At 35.7% G+C, this 11,536-nt stretch overlaps 1 long non-coding RNA gene across 2 annotated transcripts; it reads right to left on the reverse strand.

Moving 5' to 3' along the window:
* Positions 1-1,575: 1,575 nt before the first annotated feature.
* Positions 1,576-10,089, reverse strand: LOC138715320 (uncharacterized). Of its 2 annotated transcripts, none has more exons than XR_011336241.1 (3): positions 9,830-10,089; positions 8,173-8,336; positions 1,576-2,841 (listed from the first exon to the last, which is right to left on the reverse strand). It is a non-coding gene; the product is annotated as an uncharacterized lncRNA (long non-coding RNA). The 2 variants fall into 2 exon arrangements; XR_011336242.1 differs by having other exon boundaries at positions 7,930-8,336.
* Positions 10,090-11,536: the final 1,447 nt, after the last annotated feature.

Consider the following 11,536-nt stretch of genomic DNA (forward strand, 5'->3'; position numbering starts at 1 on the left):
TGTTATATCAACCAAATTATACCGACGGAAGAAAGGGAACACCGACACCATCTGACGGACTCGCCTGCATGTAAAATATGCGGTTTCCTAGATACGCTGAAACACCGAATAACTAATTGCGGAACTGCAAAAACGACTTGGGCTGGAGCAAAAAAACCTACTGCAGCAGATATGGTCCACGTCACAACTGAACGACAAACCCTATTGTTAGTAGACCCTCCAACAGAAAAATGCTGTCCACACCTGTGGAGTAATGGTCAGCGCGTCTGGCCGCAAAACCAGGTGGCCCGGGTTCGATTCCCAGTCGGGGCAAGTTACTTGGTTGAGGTTTTTTCCGGGGTTTTCCCTCAACCCAAGATGAGCAAATACTGGGTAACTTTCGGTGCTGGACCCCGGACTTATTTCACCGGCATTATCACCTTCATCTCATTCAGACGCTAAATAATCTAAGCTGTTGATAAAGCGTCGTAAAATAACCTACTAAAATTAAAAAAAAAAAAAACAGAAAATGCTGTATTCGTGAAGGCTTGGCGTGCTGCAGATTTTCTGCATTACCAACTGACGGCATCAGCACATATGATGAAGGAATTTTTTAAAATACTATAAACAGAATGAAAAAATTTTGAGCGAAAGTGCAGTGGCATAGGCTATATTCTCAGAATTTTCAGGAACTAAAATTATTGCACCTGTAAAACACGTAGCTTCAAGATATACGGCGATGAACAATTGTAAGTGTTTGTAATACGATTTTTCTACTATTTTAGTGCTCCTTGATTTTAGTCTAAATATGAGATTATTGAATTGGCCCGGTTCACACGAGCAGAATGTCTGCGGAACGGCAGCCGCGCGGCGGCCGCACCATTTTCTATGGCACACTAATTTAAATGTAGCAGTTCACATAGGACGGACAGTCTGCAGCAGCGGAATGTCTCTGCATGCAAGCCGCATCGCCCATAGCGGAACGGACGCCACACAGTGGCCGCAAGTTAGCTAAGAGCTATTGAATTATATTGCATCAATCACACTAGCAGATGCGACAGTTTGGCGGCGAGTGTCCAGACGACATATTTTGGCTTTTGCGAGAGCAGGACTCGATACTTTAGGCATGCTTTGGCCCTTTGTGTGTCTATAGGCCTATATGCGACGATTGTCCAAATCTGACAGGTGGCCTGTGCGACATTCGTGAATCTGATGCTGACAGGTGGGCCATTCTGCATCAGCCCCTAATAGAGCTAGGTCCCGTTTCACAGACGAGTAGCCTGATAAATCTCAGGGGCCAGAGACCCAAGCCTTTCCTGCCACCGTCGGCTGACAGATGGGCATCCTATCTGAGCCCCTGATAGAGCCAGGCATACGGGCTGATGAGCCCCAAACCCTTCCTATATCAGCATAGGAAATCCGTAAGCACTTCTACCCCCATCTATTTTTTACTATTGCAGATGATAGATGAGGGGTAGGTGGAGTGTGTTGATGGAATGATAGAGGGAAACGGGAGTACCCCGAGAAAACCCTTTGCAACGTCTGCTTGAGTCACAGTCGACATATCACACACGTATTGTAGTACTGGCTGTTGCAATTTTTTAACTTGTAGTGTTGCATTGCGCATTGTGATTGTATTCAATGGGGATATGGATGTAGAGAAAGTTGACGTTGAGGTGTTTGTGATCGAGAATGAGAAAAGGCCATATATTTAGGACATTCAAAATGAAGAGTACAAGGACAGAAACAAAAAATGTTCACCCTGGTATGAAATTTGTTGTGTACTGTTTCCCAATTTCATGGAACATTCCGACACAGAAAGGAAATGTGTTAATAAGTAGTCCTTGTCAAATATTTTTCGCATAAGCCTATACAATAATACATAAATTATTTTAATTTATGACATTTACTTTTTACTTCATTAATTTCTCTATGTGCTTTTTAATAAAGTGATAACACTGATAACATTTCAGTTTCTGAAAATAAAACAAACAGTAGGCTTAACATTACGATGGTTGAGAACCAGACTGTTCTAAGTCTGTGTTTCATTGTGTTCCAGTTCTTGTCTGCATATATGAATCGAACAAAATTGTAAATATTCCTCTCCATAAGGTTGTTATGAAGCTATTCCAAATTGTTTCATGAAGCTTTGAATGTCAGAAGCTTAAAATAGCTCTCCTGAAAAATAAAAATAGTAAAATGGACTTGGAACAATCTAGTTTTGGGCCATCGATTAATATATTTCATTTCAGTAAACTCTATTTTTTAGTATTGATACTTCCTTCTAATTCCTCTCTCTTTACCTTCTATTAAAGTACTGGTAATGTGAGTACCATAATATATTTTCTCCAAAGTTAATACGAAATTAAATGCACTTATTACTTATTACAGCTTCATTTCAACAATTAAATGCATACAACTATTGGTATTAATTTACCATAAATGTCATAGACAGCATTGTATTGGAGGTATAGTCAATCTTACCTTAATATATTCTTTCTGAAGGCATTTTTCAGAGTATGGTACAATTCATCGAAACTGAGAAATGTGATTTTGAAGTTAATTAAAATAAATTGATTCCTTCTTGCGCAACTTGTTAAACAACACATAAAAAGTTCCTTGTAATAAAGGACTGTTGACTATTGGATGTACTCAATGTCTTCATCTTTACTTTTCATATCAATAATTGCATTTCGAAGTACACTAGTACTGCATGGTGATTAGTGTCTATGGCGACTGTCCACCTCAAATCCTTCCGTCCGTCCTTTATCCGCTTGTGTGACCTCAGAATGGTGCGGCTGCCGCACAGCTGCCTTTCCGCAGACATTCCTCTCGTGTGAACCAGGCAGCCTACTTGTACGACTAGAAACGGAAAGGATTAATCATTCACTTATTTTGGCTATGTTTAGGAGTCTAGGTCTCGGTTTAGTACATATGATAATGTATGTTGGAGAACTTAAAACATATCTGGAGAAGTTTTGTTATGTTTCTAGAATGTGCTCTAGCAAGAGTGAAAAGCCTATGTGTGTGCATGTATATGGTGTTATGGACTAATTCAGGTATTTGTACAAGAAGAAAAGGAAAGGACTACTCATTCACTTCTTTTGCATTTCTATTTAAAACAGATTCCTGTTTCGTTTGTAGGGAATGTTGAATATACCTGGCTATTTTTGTTGTTAAAAATGTTATAGCAAGAATGTTAAATCTATGTGTGAACGTGTATATGAAAGTATGTGTATATAGATAACAAAATTATTGTATTATCGTTATTTTACGAGATGATGTTCAAAATATAAAATATGTGATGTAATAGGTTAGGCAAGTGTATTTACTCAAGAGTAAGTTCTGTTAATATTTAAAAAGTGTAACAGGGAGTGTTTGGTTAACCTAACAACTGTCGGAAAATTCTGATCTATGTGTAACTTAATTATTCTACTGTTAAATTTCATAAGGAAACAAAGTGAAATGGGTGTTCTGGTTGATAGAATGACACCTGGATGAGGGACCACTATTGACGATAAAGTGACAAGAAGTTTTTTTAAAAACCACCCGAAGCCCTAACACAAGAAGAATAAATGAACTCATCTATCGATTCTGTGTGATTCTGCAAACATTATCGTACGTGTATTTAACGCACTTCAACAGTTCACAACATATATTATGAATTCAACATTTTTTATTGAAAGTAAATGTTTAACGGTAAGAAATATATTTTATATCACATAAATTTTTAATAAATTCTATTCTATTGGTAGTTAGGCCTACTAATTTTGTCTAAATGCACCTCTATAAAAAGGTAGTTTTTGTTATTTAAACGTAATCAGAGTTTGTATACAAATCGAATATGCTACCTTCAAGTTTTGCATAAAGTTTCATGAAAATACATTAGGTAGGAAAGAAGTTATAAATTTTGTTTAAATTCAGTCCCTGTAAAGGGTAGTTTCCCTTACACAAACGTAATCAGAGTTTGTACTCAGATCAAATAGCTACCTTTAAGTTCTGCATAAAGTTTCATGAAAATATGTTAGATAGGAAGGAAGTTATTAATTTTGCCTAAATTCACCACCTATAAAGAGGTACTGTAGTTCCCTTTCCACAATCGTAATCAGAGTTTATACTGAAACAAATACACTACCTTAATGTTCGGCATAAAATATCATGAAAATCTGTTGAATAGGAGAGAAGTTATTAATTGTGTCCATCTACAGTAGATTAAGAAATTGGGATATTCCATGGTCACGTGTGGGACATTTATACTAATTTCTTAATCACATATCTTCATATAATTAGTTAAGTAAATTTTTTAATTAAAAGTCTTGCATGCCAAAAAGAAAGTGCCAACAATGACTGATTTTTTGAGCTATGAAAATTTATATCTTTTTTGTGTACTTAGACAATACAAGACACATGATGGTCACGTGTGGGACACATGCATTTCCCTAACATAACAAATTACTGAGTTATGATAGAAAATTCAGCCCATCTGGTAATGCTGTCATGCTGTATTTTTTTTCTGAATTACTTGCAGAAAATTCTATAATCTCACCCAATCACATTGAACAAAACATTAACTGGTGAGCCTGTAGAATTTTTTTTTTTGTTGGTCACGTGTGGGACACAGGGGGTCACGTGTGGGACTTTTACCCTTATGGGAGGAATTAAAACAGATGACTGTAAATACTCTTAGGCTATTATACGTAAATTTTTAATGGAATATCAAAAAAAAAATCATAAATATCACAAAACTAGGGAAATATCAACAAATTTGAAACAGGAATGTTCTTCATAAATAACAAAATACAACAGTTTATTCTACGTTAAAAATGCTCTGAAAAATAAAAACTCCATGATTATTCACAACATCTAGAGGTAACAGCTTCTTGACAATCTCTTGTTGGCTGTAGGAGATTCGTCAGGTCGTTCAGGCCACTTGAAGTGATTTGAAACTCCAGCCTGTACCAAAACCGAGACTTCAATTTTGTCACAAGCATGCACCTGCAATTACTTCAGAGTCAGTATAATATGATTCTCTGCCACATGATAGATATGGGTACTGCTAACAACCTGTGAGGCTAGTTCAGCAAAATATTTGGGTAATTATAAGTACTTGCTTTCGTTTTTTATGAAATTATTTTTTTTTAACTTTTTGATTATTATTCCTAATGTGAAAATACTTCCAAGCAAAATCTATCTTGTACTTCTCAAAAAGTATAGGGTATTTCAAAAGTCAGTTCAAGCACTAAACCGCTATAAATATTATAATATTTGAGATAGGGAAAAAACAAAAACATCACAGTATTGAGCACATAACAGGGTTTACAAAACATTGGTAAGATGTCCACCGTTCTCTTGTTCAACGTATAGCGTTCTGTCTGCGAGACCATGCACAGCATTTTGCAGGTAATGTCTTGAAATATTGGCAATTTCTTGCGAGATGGCATCTTTCAGTTACAGTGGGGTTGTTGTTGTTTTCTAATGCCAGGCGTTTGACAATAAAGTCATTTGACCTCTTGCACTCCAATATTTTTCAAAGATATTATCATGGCTAGCCACTGAAGCACAGATTTGCAGTAGGGTTGTTGGATGTCAGGAAAACTCGTTCTTTAAGGTAACCCCACAACCAAAAGTTGGACGGATTGAAATCTGGAGATCGCGGAGGCCACATTGTTGGAAAGTGCCTCCTGATGACTTTGGTCGGAAAAAGAACCTCAATTACGCGTGTTAACTCCACCATTAATTTTTAGTAGGTTATTTTTCGACGTTTTATCAACATCTTAGGTTATTTAGTGTCTGATAAGATGAAAGTGATAATGCCGGTGAAATGAGTCCAGGGTCCAGCACCGAAAGTTACCCAGCATTTGCTCATATTGGGTTGAGGGAAAACCCCGGGAAAAAAACCTCAACCAGGTAACTTGCTCCGACCGGGAATCGAACCCGGGCCACCTGGTTTCCCGGCCAGACGCGATAACCGTTACTCCACAGGTGTGGACAATAATGGAATAAGACAGACTGTTACAGTAAATGGGGAGCACTATTAAGCATGTTACAGAACTTCGTCATCCCTAGACTGAGGAATCACGATATGGGCGCTCTACCCCACATCTTTATCCCTGAAAAACAATTAATTACGCAGATGTTTGACGATCGTGTCATCAGTAGGCACTTTCCAACAAGTGCCCTCTGCGATCTCTAGATTTCAATCCGACCGACTTTTTGGTTGTGGGGTTACCTTAAAGAGCGAGTTTTTCTGACACATTCAACGACTTTACTGCAACTGAAAGATGCTATCTCGCAAGAAATTGCCAATATTCCAAGATATTATCTGCAAAATGCTGTGCATGGTGTCGCTGACAGAATATTGTACATTGAACAAAAGAATGGCGGACATCTTCCCAATGTTTTGTAAATCCCGCTGTTTGTCCAACACTGTGATATTTTTGTTTTTTCCCTATCTCAAATATTATAATATTTATAGCTGTTTAATGCTTGAACTGACTTTTGAAATATCCTATATTTCCAGCATCTTTACCATGAACTTATTTTAAAATTCTGACGATGGCCCATCTCTCCATATTATTTCTAACTTCAGCTCATCACTACCTGATCGAATGATTTCATCATATAGAAAGTGAACACAAACACAGTGTCTTTGTCTTAGATTAGCAGTCAGAACAGATAAGGTACATTTTACATTGTCCTTTATAGAAAACAGCTGCAGTAAATAAAAGTACACTTGTGCGTGATCAAAGAGCACTTTGAATTTCTAACAGACTTGGAGAGCAAGTTTTGTTTTGATTACAAAGGTGATAAAAATAAAATTGCATACATGTCCCATATAGGATGGTTATGTGTGGGACAACAATGAAAATTATTATTTAATTGTTTGTAATTAATAAAACAATTTCAAAATGTGGTCATGCAATTGTTGATTAAAAAAGAAGGAAAAAAGTTACTCAAAGTTTTTTTAATGAATATATTTCTTTTGCAAAACAAAATATAACCTATTTTGAGTCACATGTGGGACATAGATGTTAATTCTTTTCACTGGCTTAATTAATAATTACTTAACACATTTATAACGTTATAATAATAAACTTGTGTTAAAATATATATTCACTTTTCACACAACAGGAAAAAGTTGCACAATAATGTTTGTTAAGCAACTGAGAGTCTCAAAAACAATGCAGTTTCAGTCTAGTGGGAAATGGCTGATAGAGGTCATCTTAAATGCACATGTACCACAGTTAAATTTTGAAACAATTGAAAAGGCAATGTGTTTCTACTTAATTCAGGGTTTTATGTACCATTTTACAAAACTTTTACTTGAAAAAAATAAATGATGATAAATTCATAATAATGTCCTGTTTTTCATGGAATGTCCCAATTGCACACTGTGTGATGCGGGCTGTTGTGAGGGAGGCAATGAACCTCTGGATTTTCTAAAAGCAATTTGTAATTAAATATTATTGATATTGTTATAATAATTATCATTATTGTTGTTGTTTTGTTATTATATTGAAATTTAGTTAAAGTAGTATTTTATGAAGAACAATTGATTTTAAGTACACATTACTGCAGCAAACCCATATACATAATTAACTTAGATGATAAAATATGTGTCCTACCTTAACCTATAATTAATATATACCACATGTATATTTAAATCGCACGTTTTAAAAAGAAGCAAAGTCAAAATTTGCATTTTTTTTTGTGATGAAATGATTAATACTTTCATGAAGTATTGATTTGCAAAGAAATGAACTTAGTCAAACCTTCCCCTGTATCTCTAACATCAAGTTGATATGTATAGTACGGGACTCGTACACTCGTATTTAACATATTCATGAAAATAAGTTTTTTTTTTTTTTTTGCTCTCCTAAAATGTAGCAAATTTTGACTTAGTTCCTTTCTAAAATGTGTTATCCTTTGAAATATTAATACATTTCTCACTTTCATTTCATTATGAACTAACACAACGCAAATGAGAGAACAGTCCCATTTGTGGTATGGGAGGATTTCGAAATTTCATTTTCTGTCTATGAGACTGGGAGGGGAACATCCCTATACACCGCGACCTGAGATCTATTGTACACCCCTGGAATGAGTTGTAGCCCAATGACCGCACCCACGCCGAACCGACCTAACCCCCAACACCCTAATGACCAGTCCCACCATCGCTTCAAGTCCGTGTACCATTCCATCTCAACAGCCCCCACATTCCCCGGCAAACGGTCTGAGGTATAGGCCACCCCTCTCGTCGGAAGGGAAGTGGGTTCTGCTGCTGGGTCACCAACTACCATATCCGTGGAGGCCAGCCGAGAGCGTCAGGAGCTTCGGAGGGCCACCACAGGGGCGATCTGAAAACCAAGAATACAAGCAGAATGATAAGGAAAGGATGATTGGGGGGGGGGGGAGGAAGTGGCGAGAATGATTGGGATTCCATACGCCTGATATTCATCCATAGGAGTGAGGCAAAAACCTCACCCAGGCAACTAGTCCCAAGCGGAGAATTGAACCCCGGCCTGCTACCACGAGACCACAGCAGTGGACTCTCATTAGTGCTAGAATTATTATTATTATTATTATTATTATTATTATTATTATTTATTGAAGTGGATGTAAATGTAGAATTGAAACTATGTTAATAATGCACATACCGTCAAAAACTTGCATTTTCAATTTATTTTGATGTGCACATGGTAGTTTTCTAGTACCCGGTACTCGTCACGTAAGTCTTTTTTGTGTTTCCACAGTGGTTCCTTTCTGAAAAGATTTTCAATAGTTTGTTACTAGATGTGATTTTAGTCAGTTTGTAATATATTTTTGGTCCAGGGAAAAAATACACATCTCTTATGAATATACAACAATGGCTGACTTAATGGCTTATGTAACGAGTACCAGGTACTAGGAAATTTCCCTAATTATCTGGTTTTAGGGTGGAATGCTGTAGCTTCATTCATGTTTTTGCATTTAGCCTATTTCGGTACCGGTAATTTGTTTTCGTGAATAAATACGCAGAGAATCCAGATATGAAACTGGTTAATATTATATTTATTTTTAGATCTTTAATAGTATTAATAGTAATGAAATAGGTCAAGGCAGAGTATTTAATAATTAACACAATATATAAAATCCAGTACCGTACTTAATTATTCTGCTCAGTGGGATGAATATGTTCCTTTTTAAAGCCTACAATTTTTTTTTTGTGTAATTTATTTGGTTTTAGGGCAAAAAAACTGTAGCCTAATTTCTTATTCTGCATTTAACCTATTTCGGTAATTTATTTTCGTGGATAAATACGCAGAGAATCCAGATATGAAACTGATATTATATTTCTTCTTAGAACTTTAGTAGTATTAACAATAATGAAATATAAAAATTCTTAATATTTATTTTGTAATATTACGATTATATTATAATTATTATTGGTGACATCTCAGGTTTTTATTGATTCGTTTTTCGTGACTGTATACATTTACCCGTTGAACTATTCTCCAAATTTAAAATATTATTTAAATACAATTTACGATTCACAGAATTCCACACTTTCAGAAGCGCTGCATTCCACGATTAATTTTGTTTCTATTTATTGATAAGAAAGGATGGCCATAAATCAATATAATGTATTAAAATCATGAATTCTCATTGCCCTCAGTAATTTTTATATTGCGTCACGCGTTAGGTACTAGTATTTTTAAATGTGTCTTCTAATCGAGGCTTAATTATCAGCTTCCAGTATACACATTTATTCGTAGAATAGTCATTGACGCTACAAATCGTAAATGTTTTTATTCCCTATTTATTGTTGCAATTTTCAAGCAGGAATCGTAATATAACTTAGATAGCTTACCTCAGTGGGAAGAGGTTTATCCTAGTTGTCCCATGGGAATCGAACCGAGCTCCTCAATTCACGTACTCTCCATAAAGCGCTATCTTTGCTTGCTTTAAATGAAATCAAAACTCATAATGGCGGTCCAATATGTCATTTGCATAGTTGAAGAAGGCATTGTTACGCCATGGATAAATATATATATCCATAGTTACGCGTTGAGCGATGATCGCGAATTCCATAGAGAATGAAAAAATGGAACTAGCGTCAGAGAGTAGAAACTGTAGATAAGAAAATTGATAGTACCTACATTGAGAACTTTCGATCTGACTTTAAAATTCCCCTGTTGTTTTCATACTTTATATTTAAACATAATTGATATAATGTACATTTTATGATGCAGTTATCAGTGGCGTATGCTGAACCTGAAGGTTGGGTGTTCTGTTAAAAAATATATAGTTGGTCTATCTCGCACAATTATTATAGGCCTAAGTGAAATATCGGGTCAACATTAACTGCCATTTTTAATATATAATTTAGTATTATTTATAAATAATAACTATGGGGCGGATGTTGATGACCTAAAAATCTACTTAAAATTATCATTAAAATGCCCTTAAACTAAAGGAAAAATGACATAACATTAAAAGAAAATGACATTTAAATATTATTCAAAGTACTCGCACCACAACTTCTTAAAAATTAATCACCTTATTTCAATGACTGCCCTGCAAATGCAAAGGAGGCAACTACAAATAACGTTATTCAAAATTGCATTATTTATGATCAAACAATAACCATGGCCAGCAAAATAACCTGTTTGAAGTTCCACAACCCGCTAACTATTCTACAATTTCATATTGTAAAATAGAAAAATGTCTAGTGCATTGTTCGCTTTTTGTTTTATATTGTTGCACTAAATTCGGAAGTGGCGGGGTAGGTCTACCCTTATTCACTATATGTAATTTCTCTCCTAGTGGGCGAGAAGAGAATGGCTTTTGCAAAAGATCTTTTACAGTGTACATTTCCAAGTGCTATTATCATTAAATAAGTAATTTAAATTGTTCACCTGCCCTGGCACACAACTATGAACCCTAGTAAAACCTAAACACAGTAAATTCACTCACACAAACAGTGAAACAGTAAACACACACGTCAAACACAATATTTTGTTACACTATTGACAAGTTGAGCTGCCTGTATACAGGACGACCTGCGAGCTTGAGAGAAGCGAGTATCCCCACCATGCCACCTTGCGCACGCAGAGAATTATAGCCGTAACTCTCAGCAGGGGATGTTCTTTTGTACGGACAGGACAACCAGATCAGAACTCATCCCCCTTCGTCAGGCAGAGCATACGTTATAAAAACGAAAGCTGTTCTGGGGATGGTGTGCACATTCAACCAGCAGGCATTTAAAATATTTAAATGGTAATGAATTAAAATTAGTCTTGAACTTTATAGTCAACTTCCAATGAGATTACCACGCATTTAAATTGTGATAAATTAAAATTATTGTTGCATTATATAAAACAACTTAAAATAAAAAATGAGATTACCGAATTTACAGGGTGTCCAGCGCACACCTTGAACATCCGCAATATACACCCCTGGCAGTTATATATTGCATTCCTGTTACTTTATTTTTGTCACTATAGAAATCACAAATCGTTACTTTTTCCGAGAATATTAATTTCAAAACCCTTTGGCTTAGAGATCTTCTTCGTCT

The sequence above is a fragment of the Periplaneta americana genome, chromosome 15, assembly GCF_040183065.1.
Source record: "Periplaneta americana isolate PAMFEO1 chromosome 15, P.americana_PAMFEO1_priV1, whole genome shotgun sequence".
NCBI classification, from domain to species: Eukaryota; Metazoa; Arthropoda; class Insecta; order Blattodea; family Blattidae; genus Periplaneta; species Periplaneta americana.